Raw genomic sequence first — 22,770 nt, 5'->3', positions numbered from 1 at the left:
GACGGCGATGGTGACGCAGGAACGGGTGCCAAGGAGCTTCGCTTTAAAATACAGTCCTTCTTTCAAGAACGTGACTACTTCTTTCGGCGTATAACATTTGTGACATCCTATATAATGCATACAGTAGTATGTGTCTAACAGACAGGGCAAAAAGACCATGACCCTCTATGATGTCTTGTTCTGCACGCGAATACTTTGGTAGCCACAAATAAAGCTTTAGACTTGAACGTTTCTTCTGAGAGTAATAAAGCTGTCGTCCTCCGCAGTTTATTTGTCAACTTGAAAATGATTACCGTTTTTTTCTTGCAATACCGTTCTAATAAAGGAAGCTGTGACACTTGCATCGTCATTTTAAACATGCCCGCAAAGGACTTCATTTGTGTGCTTGTGTGTTACAAAAATATTTCTCGCCGTAGCGTAGCTCATGTTATGAAGGGAATGGTAACCAGATGATTTGAAGTAGCTAATTAGTTTTAGGGGCGAAGCTCCTTAAGGCGGCACCCGTTCGTCCCTCGTAGTCGTCGTAGTAGTCGTAGTGCGTAACCAGTCTTACGGTTTGACCTCCAAGGTGGTGCCGGTGGGAGATTTTTCCTGTGCGTTGTTGAACAATAAAAAACTCGCAGAGTGCGCGTTAACTAAAAGCCGAATTCTTCTGTCTCTCATTCCCCATTAGCAGACATTGGCATGTTCCAGTAGGAAACGTTAGTAGAAGTAGAAGTGTAAGTGTTAGCTAAAAGCCGAATTCTTCTTTCTCTCATTCCCATTAGCAGCCATTGTTTACCTCCAAGGTAGTGCCTGGTGAGATTTCTCCTGTGCGTGATTAAACAATAAAAATTTTGTTCAAAACGCCGTTGATTGATGAAATAAACCAACGAAAGACGCCAGATGTTTTGTAAAAGCAAAACGAAAGAACGCCAGATGTTTCTAAAGCAAAACGAAAAGATGCCAGCTGCTTAACGAAAGACGCCAGATGTTTTATAAAGCAATGGTTTTCTAAACAATGAAAATTCACAGCGTACATGTAAAATTAAAGTGAGCTGCAAGTCGTCATAACTCATCGAACCTTTAGTATAAACGCACCCGATCTCACGTCGGTGATGATGTACTGGGCAGAATTCACGGAAGATTGACGGTTTACCGATGAACCTCCGCAGCTTCGCCCACTCATCATCATTCACTCCGTGGATATGCTGTGATTTTTTTTATTGCATGCTGATGATCAAATAGGGTAGGCCAAAGAAAAAGCTATGTAATAATGTTATCTGAAGTTCCTGCACGTGATTATCTTCGTGCATGCAGAACGCAATTGCAACAATATACTTGAATAATTTAGGTTTTAAATTAAGTACATCATTAAAGACACCAGAAATCTCCGCAGATTTCTCTCTTGCTAAACAGTGACCGATCGCTTTCTTCTAACATGCCGCTGAGGTTTATTTACATTGCAGGAATGGATGTGGAGGACGATTGTCTGCTCCATGCTTTTTTTTCTTTTAAAATTTTGCACCTTATATTTCCTGTTATCGACGCCTCAAATATATACAGTAAAATACACTAAACGGCACTCTACAGCAATTTGAATGTATATGAGTACACTGTTGAGTGATTTTGCCTATTAGGTTGTCGTGACAGAGTGTGCATTTGATATCGCCCGCGACCGAGCATTAGTAAATTTTCGGATTACAATACAGGCTTGCAAAATTCAACTACTCCGACTTGCAGAGAATCGAACGACGCCATGATGCAACGACGCCTAGAAACTTTCACAAATGCAAGTCGTTAGAATTATAACCACAATCAGTAATACATCATGGGTGAAGAAAGGGACGCCAACACCGGCAGAGACAAATATCACGGGTGAACAAGAATGTCCAAAAATAATAAGCAAAGCTATTGTAGAATACGTGGCTGTAATCGGCGTAGAATCGCTTCAAGGGTACACTTTTAATAAAGACATGCATTTCATCCCAAATGAGGTCGACTTACGGTACGCAGTTGAATATAATGGAACCGAAATTAGAAAACAGCGCTAGGACGGTACGCATACTGGAGGCGATAACACAGGGCGCTGACTTGCAACAACAAGTTAATATAATCACGGCAGAATACACGCCCTCGGAGAAAACAAAACCAAAAAATATATTTGAAGACAAACACTGCAGTATACAGGATTCATGGCACATGTGATAAGGGTATTTGTTAACATCTATGGTTTTACGTCGCAGTACCATGATACGATTATAAGGCACGCTGTAGTGGAGGTCTACGAAAACTTCGACCACCTTGGATTCTTCAGCGCGGAAATGAATCTAAGACTAAAGCAGTTGTTAGGTGTTTTTCGTTTGTGTTGTTCTTGACTGCCGTCCATGCGAACTTTGCAGCTCCTGCCTATTTCATTCATAAATCTACGAAGGTGGGCCTCTAGCATTTTTCCTGCATCGAAATGCGACCACCACGGCCTGAATTGAACCCGCGACCTTCAGGTGAATAGCCGAGCACTGCTACCACTAGACCACCGCTGCAGTCCATGCGCGAAGGTTACAGTTACTGATAATGCAATTTCTTCAGCAAGTCTAAGGAAACCATGATTACGATGGCGCGCGTGAATTACGTGTGCTAAGAAGGTCTCTTCGACGCATTCAGATTGACTAGCCAATTGGAGCAAGCGCACTTAACACAGAATACAGTCGCCAACTGTTGGCGCCGACCGCGAAAGGCTTTTGAAAAGTCAATCATGAAGATGAAAAATGATCCAATGCGAGATGGCATGAGATAACAAGAGGCGGAGCATCGTCACTCTCCTTCGTATTTGTTATTTTGCAATTTGCCGCAGCGTCGATACACCGGAAAAATATTGCTACCGTTACTTCATCCATGGCATGTTTTCTGTAGTCTGAGCTCGCCCTTGATATTTTTGGTGTCTTCCCTATAAGGGCTTTCACAGCCAACTGATCGATGCCCTTCTTGTGGTTGCCGGCGTCAATATTCGGTGTGCGTGCTCTGTATAGGGCATGGGTGTTGTCAGGGCTATGATTATACCTTATGCAAGTTTCCATAGAAAAATTTCTGGACATACGCCACTGGCAAAGCGTTCTCGTTTCCTACCCGAGGAAGAAATTCCACTAGTAAAGTTGTTAATCCAAACTTCTGTCTCCTCTTTTTACCTGTACTCTGGCAGGATTACCGTTAACAAAACCAATGTGTTAATTTATGTGTGTCTTCTGATGTTTGTGTCCTTTCCACTGGCCTCACCAAAGTCATTCTGGTTTGCTTGGGATACCGGTGGTAGGTACAGTACTGATACAACAAGCGTGCGTTGCAGGGTGTTTGATCGTGCATTTTGACTGTGAAGAACTGAAGAAAAATTAACAGCTCAGCCTCTATAAGGCATGCGGTGCAATAATTTATATTACAAATGTTGGTACACCAATAAGGTGCGACAGGTTCGTTGTTAAATGCCTTGGAAATGTTAACTGAAAAGGAAAACATTGACGCAGAATTTCTAAGGTCCAAAATTTTAGAAAAAGCAGACGTCACACAGCTGCTTAATCCTTTTCGGTGAACCTACGTAGCTGCATGCAATTCAACTATATATTTGAATATTTATAGCCGCACTCAGTAATTATATTTAGGTACTCTAGTGCAGCTTAACAATGTGAGAGCCTCTTGTTACGCCACACCTTGATGGAAATAAGAAAGAACAGTTTTAGCGCACGTCATGTCGAGCGCAAAAATAGTACCGTAAGAAGCGTCACTGGTAATACGACATAGATATTTGACATTTATTTTCTTTGAGTTCGTGCTATTAAAACATGTATATAAGACGGGTTGGTTGCTAGCCTGAGCACGCAGCCACTAAGGTAAATTAGCGATGGCGAAGGCCTCAACCTCCCGTATTTTTATTGTTGTAGCCGCAGTTGCCTTTATTTTGTCCACGACGCTAGAAGGGACGCTTGGCGAGGACTTGGAACCCGTAATTTTAAATCTCCCTCGATTTCCGAAAGTTAAAAGACCTGCAATACCCCCTATCCCGTCAGGTAAAACCGATGTTTTTCCAGCTAGAAATTTTGCTTTAGATACGGTGAAATTTGCTTGTTACTTGACATCGTTTCTGTTCTTCGTTCAAATGCTACCGCAAGAAAGATCGACCATGATTATTGCAGCCAACGTAATATTTACAGAGGGCTTACGATGTTCATGGTTGGTTTCGGATCATTACAAATTTATCTGTGAACAAATCCGGGCAAAGTAGTGTTTTAAAAAATTTGCAATGTGGGGCCTCTCAACTACGTTTAGCTCAGTAAAAAGTTGACTTTTCTCCATAAAAAAACATTTGCATACAAGTGCACGATTCTTTAAGAGTTTCTGCGTCATCGTATTTTCGCTGAATAACTTTGACGCAGTTGGTAGTTCTAAGTTCGATGTGCAAGTGCGAGTGCCCAGATTGGTTTGTTTAACGTCCTGCTCTACGGTGAGAAAACAACTCTCTATCGTCGTACAGCAAGCCGTTGCCTTATTCAATAAAAATCAGTTTTCAGCGCAGCAACGTGGGCCATAATTTCTGAAAAGCCCGTATTTATATCGATTCATATCAACTGAAATTTTAATAAGGTGGAATAAACGACCCCGGCCGTGTTCAGCGTGTTTATTGGATGCTAGCTCGCAGCAAATATTCGCTTGTCATCAGCTGTGGTATGGTCTAATGCGCATTTCCTCAATTTAGGAAGCTTGAAATAAATTTCAAATAAATGAGGGTCAAGAGAGACATGTGAACACGTAGGACGTCCTCGCTTGTTTCCTATTTCCCTGCAAAGGATACAAATTCACGCGATTTCGAAGCTCCAACTAGCCCAGTAGTCCGTCGCAAGTACCATTGGCTCAATTCCGCTTGAGGCAAATGCGGTAACTGGATTTATCCTAGTTCTAAGCACGAGAGTGAGATTAAAAAATATCCCCTCTTTTTGACTTAGGCAGGTACCTTGCACTGTAATCACCGGTATAAAAAAATTGACCAAACACAATGCGTGCTTATGGAAGAACTTTGGGAAATGGCCGCTGATATGTGGTCATGTGAAGCATTTCTCACCAGCTGAAACGCTAATTGACCATGTCGGCCTTTGTTCCTACATTAAATAATTTCAATATTAATATTTACGTAGCTAAATAAGTCAACATACAGTGCCAACGGCTGCGTTTGAACTTAAATAGTCCAGTATGAAGGTCAAGATCATAGCAATTGCACCGCAGGCGCATGCCTAATCATATAAAATCAAACGCACATAAGAATATCCTGGGCGCAAGCCTTTACATAAAAATACAAAGCTTACGAAACTGTGGTATTATCGTCAAAAATCATAACTTTGCACACATGCGCCTCACTTTCCAGCGTTAAATCGCATTCCTGAAAAATATGCACTATAAAAATCAGAATATGCCTTCTCCATTTTCCTGTCCTGCCCTTTGCCCTTTTGGCAAGGTTTTGGTAGGTGCCGGGACAACTGGTATAGCCAGAACGAAAGCCTCCGAGATCAAGAGGCGTTTCGCGACTTTTCCGCTATAAGGAGGGCGCATGTGCCGTGGCACCATTAACAGGTCGGATTGCTGTGGTTTCACGTGCCAATAGCAAGATATGATCATGAGGCGAGGTGTACCGCGGTACAACTGGAATTTTTTCATCCATCTCGTGTTCTTTATTGTGCACATAAATATAAGTAAAGTGCTTATCTTGCACATCGCCCCAGTCAAAATATGAGCGCCATTGCTGAGAATCAAACTCACACCCTCGACCTTAGCCGAAGAGTATGCATGTTTATGTAAACGATGACACGGAAATAAAGAAAAACGACGTAAGCTTGTGTATTTTTACTTGTTAACATATTTACATGTCATACATTAAAATTTATTTTCAGTTTTCAAAGGCCCGAGACTACAACCCCATACGAATCTAAAAAGGTGGCCGAACAGCGTTAATCTGAACACCTTGGTAAGAAAACTTTAGCTGATGATCCTATTGCATCTCTCATTGTCGCTTAATAACTACGGTCCCGATGACTTTGTGGTCAACATGATGCCGAGTGATCAGTATACTCACAAGTGCAGACACATTTTTGATAATATCAAATCTATGCGCCTACGTCGCTGGGCGGTTGGCTGGGCGAAATCGGCGAGACATAGCTACCGAAATGCCTCTCACGAAAGGTGTAAAGCGCTCCCTCTTCAGTCTCGACACATCCGCATTGAAATCACCGACAATGACCACAGAGGTGGTGCCATCGCAACTAACCCGCTCTACGTGAGTAGCCATAAACCTTTTGAAACTGCACTGAGATGCACTCGGCGACGTATACGCGTAAGATCTACGATGCCGTCCCCCGCCCGTACGGCAAACACGTCACCAAACGCACTCATAGAGAGACTTAGTATCGGGGATCCATGGCCTCTGGGTCTCCGCGTTCTTGCGTTCTTTTGTGCTCTCCCCGCTTTCTTTTGTTCGCCGGATGCACTCAAGCGCAGAACATTAGAACGCGACAGCTTGCGTAGAAAAGCTGCTTGGGGGCCTCGTCGATGAATCTCAGCAATATCTTCATCCTGCGAGGCGAGGATATATAGTCGCCAGCGCGCCTTGCCCTTCTCCACGCCACGAGTATAAATCCGACGCGTTCCACACACGTCGATTGCGTAACCATCGACTTGACACCACTCATCCAACTACTTTTCTGAGAGGCACAATACGCGGTCCTCAGTGAAAACGGCATCGTTCACGAGATCTAAACCGTGACGGCCATGGGAAGCGATGTTCAACGCCACGAGTGTGAATGCATGTGACGCCCATAGAACAGAGAGAGAGAATCATTGGACGCAGTCGACAAGTCACGGTCCGCGAGACGCCTGAACTCGTCCTGCAGATCTCGATCGGTGTACTTTTTTAACAACACCTGGGTCTTCATGAGCATAAACCCGATGCCATTATGAAGGACGCAGTAGTGGAAGCCTCGAGAAATTTTGAACCCCTGGTTTTCTACCGCGTGCCCCGAAATCTTAGGGGCATTCACTTTTCCGTAGTAGAGTGTGAAGTCCCCGCTGCTATTGGTGATGACTACGTTAGTGAGAGCTATGAAGTACTAGGCGGTTTGCTAGTACATTCGCTCTCGCTGGGCATATGTCACCACACGTCTTCCTGTTTTAATGGGATAGCGCTAGAGAATTCGTTTCGAAGAAATTCCGCCGTCGGCGACGGCGTCGTTTGTAAGCGGAACATCATCCGTGACCGAAAAGTCGAGAAAGATGCAAATAAAATAAACAAAAAAATTCTTCACTCCCAATGAGGATCGAAGCCGGGCGGTTTGCGTGGCAAGCAGGTGGCCTACCACAAAGCCACGATGTTACTTGAAACAGCTTCGGGAAAAAACACTAGACAAATTTCATGTAGTGGAAGGAGTCCCCTTAGCGCATTTTGTTCGGCAGGTGCCACGACAAAAATGAGGCCATTCGGCCATTTGTAGGCGCACTGGCGAGGCCATCAAACTACGTTTTTTTGCGCGACGCCATGCATCGAAAAAAAGCCGGGATAGTTCACCCATCGCTACTAAGAACACACACACAAGCTAGCAAACAGCTCCAAAAAGGGACAACTATGACCAACTAGCGGAAAACATATCAAAGAAAGAGCAAACATTAGATAAAGTGCTGCCATCTGTGAGGCATTGTGAGATACAAGTCTCCGCCGTTCTAGCACAGGGAAGTGCTTTATATTGAAAACCTGTACCATTACTAAAAATACATCGCGCGCGCGCGCGCGCGCGCGTGCGTGTGTGTGTGTGTGTGTGTGTGTGTGTGTGTGTGTGTGTGTGTGTGTGTGTGTGTGTGTGTGTGTGTGTGTGCGTGCGTGCGTGCGTGCGTGCGTGCGCGTGCGCGTGCGTGTGTGTGTGTGTGTGTGTGTGTGTGTGTGTGTGTGTGTGTGTGTGTGTGTGTGTGCAAAAACACACATTAATAAGTATACACTTAGTGATTGGAGTGCGCACTAGGGGCCGGATTTCGCTATCGCGTTCAACTCTTAAAGGCGAAGCTTAAGGGTACCCCATTTTTTGCTCTGGTTCCTCATAGAGGGTGGCATTTGCATGCCTCAGAGCCTCTTGTGTTTTTGTGCGCGGGCAAGAAATTTTATGGTAACATAGCCGTATTCAGCTTCGTTGTGGAACATAAATGGGGGAGGACGACTTCATAGATTGTGTAGACAGTTCGCCAGCGTTCAATTGCTTGCACTGTCAACCCTTTTGTCCTTTGTGAAAGGCCGACACATGTTTCCGTAGGTTATTATATAAGCTGTCATTCTGGTTTTCCGAGGCGTCCAGATTTTTTTATATGATTCTTCAATGGCGCAACAAACATATAAGTTGATAGTCATAGCCAGAGCAACCTTTAGACGAAAATTAGAAAAGATTGGCCACTTAATGATACCCGGAAATTATGAATGTTCTAAGCTTGCTAGCACGCTTTATAATGCGTATCTAATAAGTACATCTTTTTATCAGATGGAGCAAAAGTTACTTTTTTAAGAACAAGACATTAATGCCAACATTTCTTAGTGTAATTCTTTACGTAACAAACATTATTTTTAACAGCTACCCTTCCTGCTTCCGTCGCTTTCTGAATACTTACTGTTAATGTATTCATAACAATTACCATGTTTAGAAGCTGTAAAGCCTGCATTGTAAAAGCATAGATTAATGGCGCATTAAGATTAGGTATATTAAACGTGTACAGGATAACGCTGAGCAAATAAAATTTTAGTACATTTCACCTTATCTCATTGCAACATGCTGTACAAGACGCCGAAAGTCTTAGAATGCTTATCGATTTGCGCGCAAGCTTTTTCAAAATGAAAGACCTGGCTGATAATATGTTGAATTTTGCAGACCTCACGATAAGCGCTGCGATGACGTCTGAAACTGGTAGAAGTGAAGATGAAGACCAAAATTGAGAAGACGGCGTGCTGGCGAGCGAAGCATTACGAGGAGAGGCGTGCCTCCGCGGTGCACCTACACCCCGAGAAATCACGAATAAAATTTTGTCTTATCCATGAAATCTGTTTCGTACTTACAGTAATGAACACATATATACAGTCTGTGCTAGTTTCAAAGTTGCAATACATAGCCCTCGTAAAGAGTTTATGTAGGCTGAGATATTCGTTGAACCGTTCATGGTTTTCTCTCAGAAGGGGCGAAACGGGGTTGTTATCTAACGGCACATGTTATGCAACATAAGAAGCGCGGGAACCCGTGGGGTTCCTCCAAATTTCAGCATCGTGCAAGTGTCCAACACAAATAGCACCTTATGCGTTCCAAGAAAACAATTCATAGGGAGCTCTAAAAGCCACGGATCTGAGAAAGCCGTGAAGAAAGCTCCAAACCAACCGAGACACAGATGAAAGGAAGAATTACGACCATGGAGCTCACAGCATCCACCATTTCTACTCCGCAGGGGCAACCCTTTATGTATGCCACAGTGATGAACGACCACGAAGAAAAAATGCGCAACTTGCACTAGTGGCGCGAGGCTGGAACCATCAGCGGAGCCAGTGTCCCACCTAGCTAAGTTTTTCTAGTACTGCCAAGCTTTTGCTGACAGGCTAAGTGTTTGCAATTAGTACTAAGTATGCCTAGACTTGGCTAGACTTTGCTAGAAATGTCACGTGATTACCTGGTACGTGATGTGGCGACTTTAGTCACGTGGCTAGCTGTTACGTGTATATGGCGGGGACATGCCACGTGACTAGCTATTATGTTATGTGTGATTTTAGCCGCGTGACAAAATGTTACGTGATTTCAGTCCCGCGACTAGATGTTGCGTGATGTTACGTGATTTGTAGTCACACGAGTAGTTACATAATTTTGCATAATTCTAGTCACGTGACTAGTTAGGTCATGTTACGTAATTTTAGTCACTTGAGTGCTACGTGTTTTTAGTCATGTGACTGGATGTTACGTGACATTACGTGCTTTTAGTCACGCGAGTACATGTTACGTGATTTTTGTCACATGACAAGTTATTACGTCATGCTTCGCGGTAGTCGTGCCAAGCCTGAAGGGAGTGCGGAGCTCGGTGGCCTTCTTCGTTTCTTTTTATCTTCTTCTTTTCTTCCTTTTTCTTTCATCTCTATGATTCTTCGATATTTTTTGTCTATATTTAATTTTTTTTCTTTCTATCTCTACGTATTTTTTCTCTTCTCGATCTTTCTATTTTTCTCCTTGTTGCCTTTCTTTCTTTCTCACTATCTGTTTATCGCATGTTTACTTTCTATATCTTTCTCTTTTATATCTGTCTCTAGTTACTTTCCGTTCCTTTTTTTCCCTGTCTTTCTCTCAGTTTCTGTCTCCCTTTTTTTCCTATGCTATGCTTTACTCTCTCCCCTCCTCCTTTATCGCTTTCTCACCCCCACTTCCCTTTCCCCCACCTTGCTATACTATACTCTACAAGTCTGCTATTGTATGCAAGCCTGCCTGAATAGCCGAGTGGTTAGGACGCTTGATTTCGGGTCGTTAGTAAGCGGGTTCGAATCCTGCCGCCTCATCAGAACTTTTTTTCGATTTTTTTTGTTTATATATTTCCTTTAGTCTCTCTGTTTATTTCTATCTTTCTTTCTCCATCTCTGTACTCGTTCTCTCTTCTCACCCATCGGGATCATTACAGGCCACGCCTGTGAAATCGGCGCACGTGTTTTGGGAGCCAAGTAGAAGTTGAAAAGGACGAAGAAGCGCGTACCAGCTAATGATGGTGATAATTACTGTCCGCACCATCCGGCGCAACGAAAAGCTTAAGCTGCTCTACTCGTGAAACAACCGAGACAAAGGCGAAAGCGAAACCTATGAACAACGCGCTAGCGGCGTCCGCAGATGGCGCTCGCCGCCCTTCATCCGCCGAGGCAATCTTCCTTCTCCCTAAGGTGGCTCCACCTAATCATTTAGCTACTTTTTACTCGTAGTACTTGATATGCTTATCCCCTGTATATACTCCCTCTAGCCCTTATCTAAGGCCTTGGGTCGTGAAGGTATGAATAATTTAACAAGCACTAAAAGCAAAAAATACAGGCACTACTTTCGATAGGGTGATTAGTTATATATAAAATTGTTTTTAAAACTCTCTTCAAAATTAAATTGTCATTAAAAAAATGTCACAGTTTCGCCGCAAGGGCTAGGCAATGAATCCGATAGCAACCAATTCCTACGCCACATGAAGACCAGCAAGCAGCTCAAAACTTGCTGCGCGCTGATCAAGCAGAAAGGACGCACGAAAAGAATGCACACAGGGCCAGCGCGAACTAAGAACTGTCACAGCTCGACACTTGTAGCGCTGTGCTCGAACACAAAACAGGACGCATGAAAAGGACGCACAGGACGAGAGCGAACTAACAAATGCAGGAGTTGTTACAGCAACTAGCCCCTACTTTGTCTCTTCTATAGCTTGCAGCTCACTCTTTTCTCAAACGCCGCCGCTGCAGCGAGCGAAGTGACCTTGGTGTGGTCTACAGCTCCAACGCAAACTTCCTGGTGACAGCACAATATGTTCATGCCTCCTCTCAAGAGGTGATCGCACGAGCGCGGGCGAGCACGCCCTGTATGCCAAAGTACAAGTCGGAGTCGTACTTGCCAACTCCAGCGAAACGATAGAGAGTTTTAGAATTGGGGACCCAAAGAGCTAGGAGGCTCGAAAAATTTGCGAGCTGCCAGGGCTCATGCGCAGAACACAAGGCACTCTTGGGCTCCTTGCGATCTTGTTGTCCCAAGACCGAAACATCGAACACTAGCGTGGGTCACCAGTGCGATGGCTCGAGTCTCGCATAACTTTAATTTTGCCGTGTGTGGCGTCCCGTGCGTTTGACCCAGCGTCGCATGCGTTTGTCTAACGCAGCCGGCTGCAGAGCGAGCGGTCGCAGGTTGGAATCCGCGGTTGCGCACTTCGGAAAGTTTGTTTGCTGAATTGGTTTTATTTGTGGCTCTGATATATATATATATATATATATATATAGTCATACGGGAGTGAACGGCCATGGCGAGGGCAAAAACTTGCCGAGAGGGTCCAATAATTGCTATCGCAATAGATCATCCAAAACCAGGATATCATTATAAGAGAGAGCCGTTATGTCATCATGTTTCGCAGTATAACCTCTGTGAAATCCGAAATACTGCATGCTGTAGTCATGTATAACAAACTGAGAGAAACTCTCAGTGTTTTGTGAATTCACCAAAGACGACACGAAGGCGAAAGCCATCTTTTTTTTCTTCTCAGTGGATGTATTCATTCCTTCTCCGCCAACCTCCGAAAGCTTTCTGCACCCAACGTGGTTTTGCACTGCCTCTGTGATCGCCTCACCTTTTCCCAAGGTACGTTGTCATGAGATGACGTCATCTTGTAAAGCAAAGTCATGAGGACGTAACAATGACGTCACAATTTTTTGAGATCTGTGGCGCCATGATGGCGTCACCCGGTGACGTGACCACGTGATGATTGCTTGCATCACTCGTGCTGTCTCTGACGCCGCGGGACGCCAATGGTCAGTTTTGGCCTTTGATGAGCCATCTAAGGCTTTCGCCCTAGAAAAACCGCGCTAATAGATCACGTCTCGTTCTGCGCGTTAATACATTCTAAGGCACTAACAACGCTTCACTACTAGTATTTGCGAAGATACGTCGCTGGTAGAGCGTTCTCTTTGTCTTCCCCAACAAGAAACTTACCCTAGTATACTAGTTAGCACTGTGTGTCGGTTACCATGAAAAATTCGCGCTTTCTTTTTATACGTCTACTCAGAAGATTCACATTACCGACACAAATATCTTAATTTTGCTCCGTCTTCACTTCTTCGTGCCCTTTCTACTGATATAACCCAAGCCGTTGCGGCTTCTGATCTGGCTTCGCAGTTATTTAGGCGGGAGATTCCGTGCTGACAACTTCACGTCACCTGCAAGGCATCCTGACGGTGCTATTCCACTGTGACGGACTGAAAAAAAATAATAAAGTGCTCTGCCTCTGGAAAACATACTGTGCATTAATATCTATTCCTAGATTTGATGCACCGTTAGGATACCTCAGGCTCGTTATGGTTAAATATCATGAAAATGTCGACTGAGAAGGGGAGAAATCGACGTCGCTACTCTAATTCCCAATATTTAGAAAAGAAGTTGTCACAGAACCACTCATCATGTCTGATCCGCTTACGTAGTTATATGCAAGTGTACTTTGTATTTCAACATTCATAACTGCTCTCATTAATCATATTTGTAGGCTCTATTTCCGCTTAACAATGTAAAATACTCATGTTACCTCTTGCGCTGATGAAAATAAGAAACTAGGGTGTTACGCACGTCATCCTCAGTGGTAATATGTGATCGTGAGAAGCGCAATTTAGGCGTTACGTGCCGTACTGATAACTTCAAGTGACCGCAAGGTGCTTTAACGGTGCAATTTTACTGTGACGGACTGAAAAAAAGTAAGCAGCTCAACCTGCGCAAAGATAATGTGCATTAACGCATATTGCTATTTTTGGTACACCATTATCTCGCAGACTTGTTATTGTTGAATATCTCGGATATATGTTTTGAAGAGGTTAAAACTGACGCAGCTACTAGGCCCAACATTACAGAAATAGCAGGCATCACACAACCATTCCATCGTGTCGGATAAACTTGTGTAGCTGTATCCAACTGGTCTGTATTTGAACATTCCCAGCTGCGCTCACCAGTTATATTTATGTACACTTACAGAGCTTAACAATGTAAGTCTCATGTTACATCTGGCGTCGATGGAAATAAGACGGGAGGATTTGAGCGCCCTTAACCTTTAGTGCAAAAATGGCTTCATGATTAGTCAATGAAGATACGACATAAAAATTTAACATTTTCTTTATGTTCGTGTTGTTCAAATGTGTATATAAGATGGGCTGGTTTTCAGCCGGAACGTGGAGCCATTGAGGTACAATACCTATGGCAAAGTTTCCAACGTGCCGAATCATAATAGTTGTAGCCGTAGTTGCTTTTATTCTGTCCGCTATGCTAGGAGGGATGCTTGGTGACGAGCTGGAACCTGTACCTGTGGCGATCCAAGGGTTGCGGAACTTTAAAAGACCTATAATTCTTCCTTTTCGAGGTAAACCGAATGTTCAGGCATCGAGAACTTTTGTTTCAGATACACTAAAATGTCCTTCTTGTATGACGTCATTTTTATTGTTGGTTCACACGCTGACTCAATATACAGCGAGCTCTTTTATTGTAGCCATTGTAAAATTCACTCAGGTCTGCGATGTGCTTCGCTGGTTTCACATCATTACGGATTTGTCGCTGAATAGATCTACGCGGTAGTTTATGCGGTAGCCTTTCAAAGATACCAAAGATTTCAAAGAATTTCAAAAAGCGGCCTCTTAGCTACACTGTGCTCTGTAAAAGAATTACCTTTCTACAGAAAAAACTTGGGAGTATACGAAGCTTTGAAAGCTTCTCTGGCCTTGTATTGTGCGACAAGATCTATAACGTATTTATAAGTTTGATATGCAGGTGTCAGCGCCCCTGAAATAGATTTGTTCAACTTCAAGCCCTGCGGGGAGCTAACCACCCTCTATGGTTTTGGAGAAAGCCATTGCCACATTCGGTATAAATCAGGCTTTTCTAAGCAAATATTTAGACCAAGATTCTTCAAAATTTACATCGACAGAAGCTTTAATCTTTTGCTAGAAGCTGCGGGTAAGGTGTGATACATGGTCGCAACACCATTGTGCCTGTATTTATTGGATGGTCGTAGCCAGTATTCCTTCGCCGTCCGCTTTTACGTTTCAAAATTCCCATTTCCTCAATTTAAAATGTTTAAAACAAATCGGGAATGAATGAGCATAAGGAAGACCAACGAAGACGTAGTACGTTCTTGTTTTTCTCGTTTGTTACCTATTTCCCGTCTATTCATGAAAATCCATGCTATGTATAATTTATAGCTACCCGAGTAATCCGCTGCAAGTTCCAATGATTCAATCCCGCTACGGGCTGCCCCAAAATAGGACTACCTTGACTTATATTATTCATGCTCGCTACAAAGGTGAGACTCCGCACCCCTCTTTGACTTCAAAAATAGCTTACGCTAGAACTGCCTATAAAAAAATCATCCTCGGACAAGGAGCGCTCATGAAAGAAAGGCTTGGAGAATTCGGCTGCTCATATAATGTCCTGTGACGTACTTGTCCCCATAAAAAAATGCCTATTGAGCAAGACTACCTTTTTTTTCTTCATTAAGAATTTAAAACACAACAAATATTTATCTATCTAAATAGCTCAACATATAGCTCCAACGGCCGCGTTTTAACTTAACTCGTCCAGTGCGAAGCACGAGACCATAGCAATTGCATCGGAGGCGCAGGTCTCATCAAGTAAAATAAAACAAAGTGCAAGCAATCAATCATATAAACATCAGAAAGCATACAAGTTGTAGTGTTATAAAAAAAACGTGCCATGACGCACATGCGCGTCCTCTTCTAACGCTTAGGTCATATTCCTGAAACACGTGGACATATTTATTAGAATGTATGGGGTTTCACGTGCCAAAAGCAAGACGTGGACCACTCATGAGCCACGCCCTACTGTGGAACTTCGGAATTATTTCAACCATGAGATGTTCTTTAATGTATAAATGAATCTAATTGCACGGATGCTCTTGCGCTTCCCCCCAATCAAAAATGTGGCCGTCATTGCCGGTATTCAAATTTGCACCCTCGACCTTAGCTGAACGGTAATCATCTCTAGGAGTGAACTGACTATGACTAAGAAGTAAGAAAAAAAACAACATATAATATTGTGCATATTTGACGTGTTAACATATTACATGTGTTACTTTACAATCTCTTTTCAGGTTCCATAAAGATAAGTCACCTAGGCAGTACCAACGGACGAAAGCCGTCGAAGGCCTCTGCTCTAAGTATCTTGGTATGAAAACTTGTGGTAACGGTTTTATTCCATTAATCATTGTCGCTTTCTTAACAACAGTCACAATGAATTAGTGGCCATCAGGTCATCACGATACACCTTCATATGCATACGTGCAAATGCCGATGCATTTTATTGCTATAACAATTCAATCAAATGTAGAAGTGGAGGACTGCGGAAATTCAGAGCACCTACTTTTTCTTTTAGATGCAGTCCTATATAAGGGATATTCTATTTTACATGGTAGAGCTTGTATTCCTCGTCGCTACGTTGAGGAGAGATATGAAGAACTAGGTGATTTCCTAGATTTGCCCTTGCCACACCAGATGTCACTGTATGCCTTACTAAGAAAAATAGGTATTCATTTTAAAAGGACAGCGCGTGCAGACACGGACACAAGAAAGAAGTCAAGACACCACAAACGCCGACTAACAACTGAAGAACTGACTTCTTTCTTGTGTCCGTGTCTGCACGCCCTGTCTTTGTAGAATGAAAACTTACCAACTACTGAAAAACCAAAAAGACGCGTACCATCAAGGAAAAAGTAAGGACAGGATAGAAAGGGCGTAACTCGCAACTAACTTTATTCCCAGAACATCAGCGTCATATATAACCACAGCGGCCCTGCGCGCGCACATCGCCTCACACGCTCGTCAAAAACCCGCGATAACAAGATTAACTAATCGAAAAATGAATCGATGAAACTAAATTCACCCCCACGCAAAGCAACAGATGTGTCACTAACACAGCATTCTTTTTTCTTTCTAATATAGTATACTTCCATAAATGGTTATATATGACGCTGATGTTCTGGGAATAAAGTTAGTTGCGAGTGACGCCCTTTCTGTCCTGTCCTTACTTTTTCCTTGATGGTACGCGTCTTTTTGGTTTTTCAGTAAGCATGTACCAACTAGCCCAACAAAAAGTTCTATTAACTTACCAACTAGCTCAGCTCTCCGTTATTCGAAAAATAGGTATAGCGCAAAACGGACGCCGTCGCAGGTAAGTTCGTGTCTTCACTTCGTCCCGTCCTCTTTGCGCCATACGAATTTTTCTTAAGTAATGAACCGACTAGCTCAGCAACAAGCCCTCATGCCTGTTAGTTTGTTACAGCTCCTCATACAGCTTCCGGTGTTTTTGAGCGCGGCCAAAAATTGGTACCATAGCCATATACAGCTCCCCGGTTAAACATAAATGAGGGAGTGCGACTTTACAGTAGATATATACAATGCATCAGCGTTCAGACGCTTGCACTGTCAGCCATTCTATCCATTATAAATTGCCCACACATGTTCTGTAGGTCTCATATAGTCTATTATCCTTGTTTTCATGAGGCGCCCATATTTTCTCATACTATCCGGTAATAGTGCAATGAACGACAGCCGATAGTCATTTTGAGAGCAATATTTAGAGAAAAAGTACAGAATAGTGGTGACCTGACAAAAGTCCGGAATAATGAGTGTGCTAAGCTTGCTAGGCTACTGAATCATGCACATATAATAAATACACACACATATAATAAATAAAATTTTATAAATGATAAATTAGTAAATGGCTTTTAGTAAGACGCACGGATTATTCATGACGTTGTGTTTAGTGTACTGCACTTCTTTACGTAATGAAGTTTATTCATTTTCAACGGTTACGCTTCCTGCATTCACCGTTTTTTAAATATGTTTTGTTAGTGTATTCAAAACAAATACCTTATTTAGAAGCTGTAAAGGTTTGAATGTAATACTATATGTTTATGGATAACAGTGATGTGTTGATTGATATACGCTCGAATACATACATTTCGGTGCACGAGGATTAGGTACAGTTTACGTGTGCAAAACGTAAACTATACCGAATCTGCATGCACTGAAATGTTGCGCTCATTTTTACAGAACAACGTGCACTCCAAGGTGCGCAGAATTTCTTCATGTTCTTATATTTGCCGCAAGCTTTCTCAATATCAACGACGCGGCTGATAAATGGTGAATTTCGCAGTCATAGCACTAGGTGCTGCGGTGGTGGCTGAACCTGGTAGAAGTGGAGATGAAGACTACAGTTGGGGAGCGTTGCGACAAAATTCTCGCCGCAGCTGTGCTCCCCCAGCGGGAGAAATGATAAATAAAACTCTATGTCATAACCATGAAGGATGCGTCGTCCTTCCGGTGATAAGCAATATCTACAGTATATGCTGGTTTCAATGTCGCACTGCGTAGCTTTCGTAAATAGTTCACAACCGAATTGTGGCCGTTCCTGGTTCTTTGTCATCACGGGCGAAATATTTGCGCATGCAAGTGTATGCAGCTTTTAAAAGAAGCATAACAACACGCTATAGTTTCTACTCCCGACTTTAGGATTTGAAGTGACTTGCATCACGAAAGAAAACTTGGAAAAAGTTTTCACGTCAAAGGTAAACGCTACTTTTATTCTAACCTAGCATTATCTGGAAGTTTCTGTGATGTACTTTTCAATGCAATACTCATGAATAGCATTTGGGTTTTTACAGTTGTTATGTATAGCTGTTGTTTACTTGTGCTTAATGCTATGGTATTATACACAGCAAGTAATTGTATCATACACGATTCACTAGTGACCGATTCTGCGAAACTGCGGAAAAGCTTTCTTTATTAGACAGGTCCCAGGCCACTTTGGCTATGGTACAACTAATAAATGCGAAGCATTTCTTAGTGAACCCCATGAACCCTGAGCGCTTCTATCTATCTATCTATCTATCTATCTATCTATCTATCTATCTATCTATCTATCTATCTATCTATCTATCTATCTATCATCTATCTATCTATCTATCTATCTATCTATCTATCTATCTATCTATCTATCTATCTATCTATCTATCTATCTATCTATCTATCTATCTATCTATCTATCTATCTATCTATCTATCTATCTATCTATCTATCTATCTATCTATCTATCTATCTATCTATCTATCTATCTTCTATCTATCTATCTATCTATCTATCATCTATCTATCTATCTATCTATCTATCTATCTATCTATCTATCTATCTATCTATCTATCTATCTATCTATCTATCTATCTATCTATCTATCTATCTATCTATCTATCTATCTAGGCGCGTACATCTGGGTGCTCTCGTGATGAAAAGGTCAGAATTTCACCGCAAGGGCGAAGTATGAATGCTATCGATAGCAACAAATTGTAGTGTTATATGAAGTGAGGCTGGCAGCTAACAGTTTTGTATCCGATCTCGCGTAACTATAAAACGCTGGTGTAAGAGAATACGGCCGCTCCAGGGAGAGATGCTCTCCGCATAGTAACTTCCCGCTGAGAGCGCAGCACGTAGCAGGGTGTACGAGCCGCCAGCTGCGATGGCTGTCGAGATAGCGCGTGCGTCAGCGATCGCGACCGGGCCCTTAGATTCAAAGTTCAAAGTTGCTGCTCTATCCATCTATCTAGCCGCCTACGTCTGGCTGCTGTCATAATCACCTCGTTAACTTGGTGTAGAGCAAAATTGGCAAGACAGGGTAAAAAAATTTGAAGAATATGACTGCCTGGTTATTACATGAATAACGTGAAAATATTGTCGCCTATGTCATCAAACCCTTTCTGCCAGACACGCGTGGTACATACCCGCATACCAGGGGCCGCGGTATGTGGGTATGTGCCACAGATGTTTGACAGTTGATATCTACCCAGGGATGGCGAGAACAGCCATTGTTATTTTAAATGTTAGAGCCTTAAAAAACTGACATCGGCAGCGTTGACCTGACGAATCCAAAAAATAAAATTCAGGATCGCAGCAGGAATCGAACCCAAGCATTCTGCGTGGCAGGCAATCTACCATCTGTAGGTATAGGTGATCGATAGGTAATCTTTCCTTCCTTTTTTCCCTCTCTCTCTTCTCTACCACAGAGCCACGCCAGGTCTTAAAAGTGCTTTAGAAAAAGACCCTACGCAGGCGTAATGTCGGTTCAACGTCAATTGTGGTTGCAGTGCTGGGTATCTAATTTATTTACGAAGTATTAATTAGTACTTCCTAAAGACTAGTTAGTACTTAGAACTCTAATTAGTATTTAGCAATAAACAATACGTATGTACTACAGTACAGTCGTCATGTCGACTTAAAGCTGATTGTGGTTCCAGTGTAGACTCCGCTTTTATAGCAGTCTAATAAACATTACATCTGTATTCCTGTGATCCAGCAAGCTATATTGAAGCATTGGTCGACCCCGGAGGAATAAGCCAACGAAAGTTGCGTATGATATTCACATCATGGCACCGTAGCGTGCAATTTGTTTCGATGACACAGGCGTCTGCGATTTTATGTGAGCGCCGATAGTACGTCAGACCATAGGTCATCATATAAACGTCAGTGCAGTCGGCATGCCTGTTAAGCCCACTATCTGCACACCACTCCATTTACAAAACACGTCGGTGCACCTGATAACGCTTGGCTCAATGCAAAAAATGCAGCATAGAGCTACTGGCGGCCCGCATGCCTCTCATGAAACCGACTTCCACAAGGCGTGGGATCTGCTAAATGTTTTCTTTTAATATCTTCATCCCCTCCCCCAGTCTAGACTTGCAAACTGGACGTGCGTCTATTTGACCTTCCTTCCTTTCCTTACTGCTCCCCCTGTATTCGCTTCATGTAAACAATTACACATCTAAGCATGCTTTTACGATATACCATCTGTATTTTTCACACAGGACAGAAGTTCCAGAGGGAAGTTTTCCAGCCACATTTCTGGTTCAGTGATTTGGTACCTGTTGCAAATATTCGAGAGTGGACGTGGCGAGTTTGCATATTGTGGTAGGAATTGAATTATCTTAGTGAGTTGTGTTATGCATCTCGAGAAGCATTATGCGTTAATTCAATGCAATAAAGATGGTATTATCACACGTCATTTTCAGCTAGATATGGTGCCTGATAATACGCAGATATAGGCTGATAATACGATGGCGAAGCTTGATGTCCTTTCATCGATTTCGTTGTTGCGGAGCCTGTTACAATGTGCATATAGGATGGCATGATTGTGAGGAAGAACATGCAGCCATTAAGGTGCACTAACTATGAAGATTTCAAACTTCCATACGTGTTTTCGTCGTGGGCGCACTTGCTTTTCTTATATCTATTTTACTATCTATACTCCTGACTTTGAGGGCTCGTTTTTCTTTGTTACACACAATATTGATTAGATCTAACAGACAAAAATTATTGTCTGTTAGTTCTAATTAATATTGTACTCTTGAAATATGGGAATTCTTGTGAAGTCTGTATAGTGTGGTACGAAAAGATCTTGCACAGGATGTATCAGATGCCAGGACATGAACTCGACGTGTTTAAAAGCTTGTCCCCTCCCGTTGATGAGTACAGTGGTGACAAGATATTGTACCCAAATAACCCATGACGACTATACTCGTAATCGACAAAAATAGTCCCAAATGGAACCAATGACAACTACATCGTCATACTTGTGTTTCGTGATGCTAGATGGCTCTAATTGTTCATTTAGTGCCATTTTTGTCTTGGCTTTCCTTCTGTTGCCATCTCTCATTGTATTGCCATGAGGTGAAGGCATCTTCGAGCTATGTTTTTTATGCAAATACTGGAGTAACGGAACCCAGCTGATTTTAGAGAATGCTACAGTTTTAATATAAAAAGAAAACTATACAAATTAAGCGAGAAAAGCTACGGTAAATTCGACAGAGTCTTATGCTTTTTTTTTTCAAAGTAGGGAAATGGTTAAACTTAAGTGCGCACTTGTGCTGAGCGTAGCGTCGGCAGGCGACGCGTGCTACACGATACAGTTTTCCAAGTAGAACGATATTCTTGGCCTGAATACTGCTCAGGATGCCATTTAGAAAGCATGTGTCAGGATAGGATAATACGATTATCATGCACATGTTGTATAAAAAATGTTGAATTGTCGGGGCGCAGAGGTCAGAAAATTGCATCATACTGCGTGGTGGTGTTACGTAGCTGTATGTTAGTCCACCATTTTACAACAAAAGGAGGGAAATTTTTTTAAAGGGCTCGGTTCTGTTTCATACGCAACCAAATGAACCCAACGGAGAATTAGGCCAGGAAACGCATATGAACAAATAATCGTTGGCTTTAACTGTGGTGTGGTAATAATGACGTAAATTGACCAAGTGTATTACAGCACTACATTTAAAGACCACAATTCATGTCCCCTATGATTTACAAGGCCTAGTTCTCTGTCGCATTCACTTGGTTGTCTCCGCCATTTTGGGGCACACTGATTATGGCGCTTGAAAAATATTTAATTGATTTGTGGCGTTGCAGATCGACAAGGTAACACTATGTTTTCTTACGTTTTACTTTCATGGAAATAAAAAAAAGACGATGTAAGCACATGTCCATTTTCGATGAGCTTACAGCGCAAGAAAAGAAGAGGAAGAAGACAAAGGATGTCACGAAACGCCCAGACCAACTAGCCCAGACACTAGCCCAGACACGCCCAACCTAGATACCTGGATATATACCTTGTGTTCAGAATCGATACCTTGTTTTCGCGAAGAAATTCTTCGCACTTAAACATTTTCACTTGTAGAAAATGCAACCAAGTCCTCTTGCAACGCCTATAGCTACGGCGCACCCCATAAAAACAAAACTGACGCATAGCAGTCGCTTGGAGAAAAGCCATAATAACCGGTTTCACGTGCCAAAAAAAGGTGACCAACAACGGCAGCGGCCAATGTGATAAGCAAAAGAAATATGCCCACGAATGACCAGAAAAGCACTTGTGATACGAATATGAGCCGACGTCACCTGTGTATTGTTAGTTCTTCAAAAACTATTTACGTGAAGCT

General features: G+C 42.6%; 2 long non-coding RNA genes across 2 annotated transcripts; both read left to right on the top strand.

Moving 5' to 3' along the window:
• Window positions 1-5,865: 5,865 nt before the first annotated feature.
• LOC119400989 (uncharacterized) lies at window positions 5,866-9,084 on the top strand. Its single transcript, XR_005185344.2, has 2 exons — window positions 5,866-5,983; window positions 8,916-9,084. It is a non-coding gene; the product is annotated as an uncharacterized LOC119400989 (long non-coding RNA).
• Window positions 9,085-13,980: 4,896 nt separating this feature from the next.
• LOC119400988 (uncharacterized) lies at window positions 13,981-18,073 on the top strand. Its single transcript, XR_005185343.1, has 3 exons — window positions 13,981-14,139; window positions 15,883-15,956; window positions 17,946-18,073. It is a non-coding gene; the product is annotated as an uncharacterized LOC119400988 (long non-coding RNA).
• The last annotated feature ends 4,697 nt before the right edge of the window (window positions 18,074-22,770 follow it).

Source organism: Rhipicephalus sanguineus, chromosome 7 (assembly GCF_013339695.2).
Source record: "Rhipicephalus sanguineus isolate Rsan-2018 chromosome 7, BIME_Rsan_1.4, whole genome shotgun sequence".
Classification (NCBI taxonomy): Eukaryota; Metazoa; Arthropoda; class Arachnida; order Ixodida; family Ixodidae; genus Rhipicephalus; species Rhipicephalus sanguineus.
Note: the sequence above shows the minus strand (reverse complement) of the source record. Positions and strands in the feature narration are given on the sequence as shown.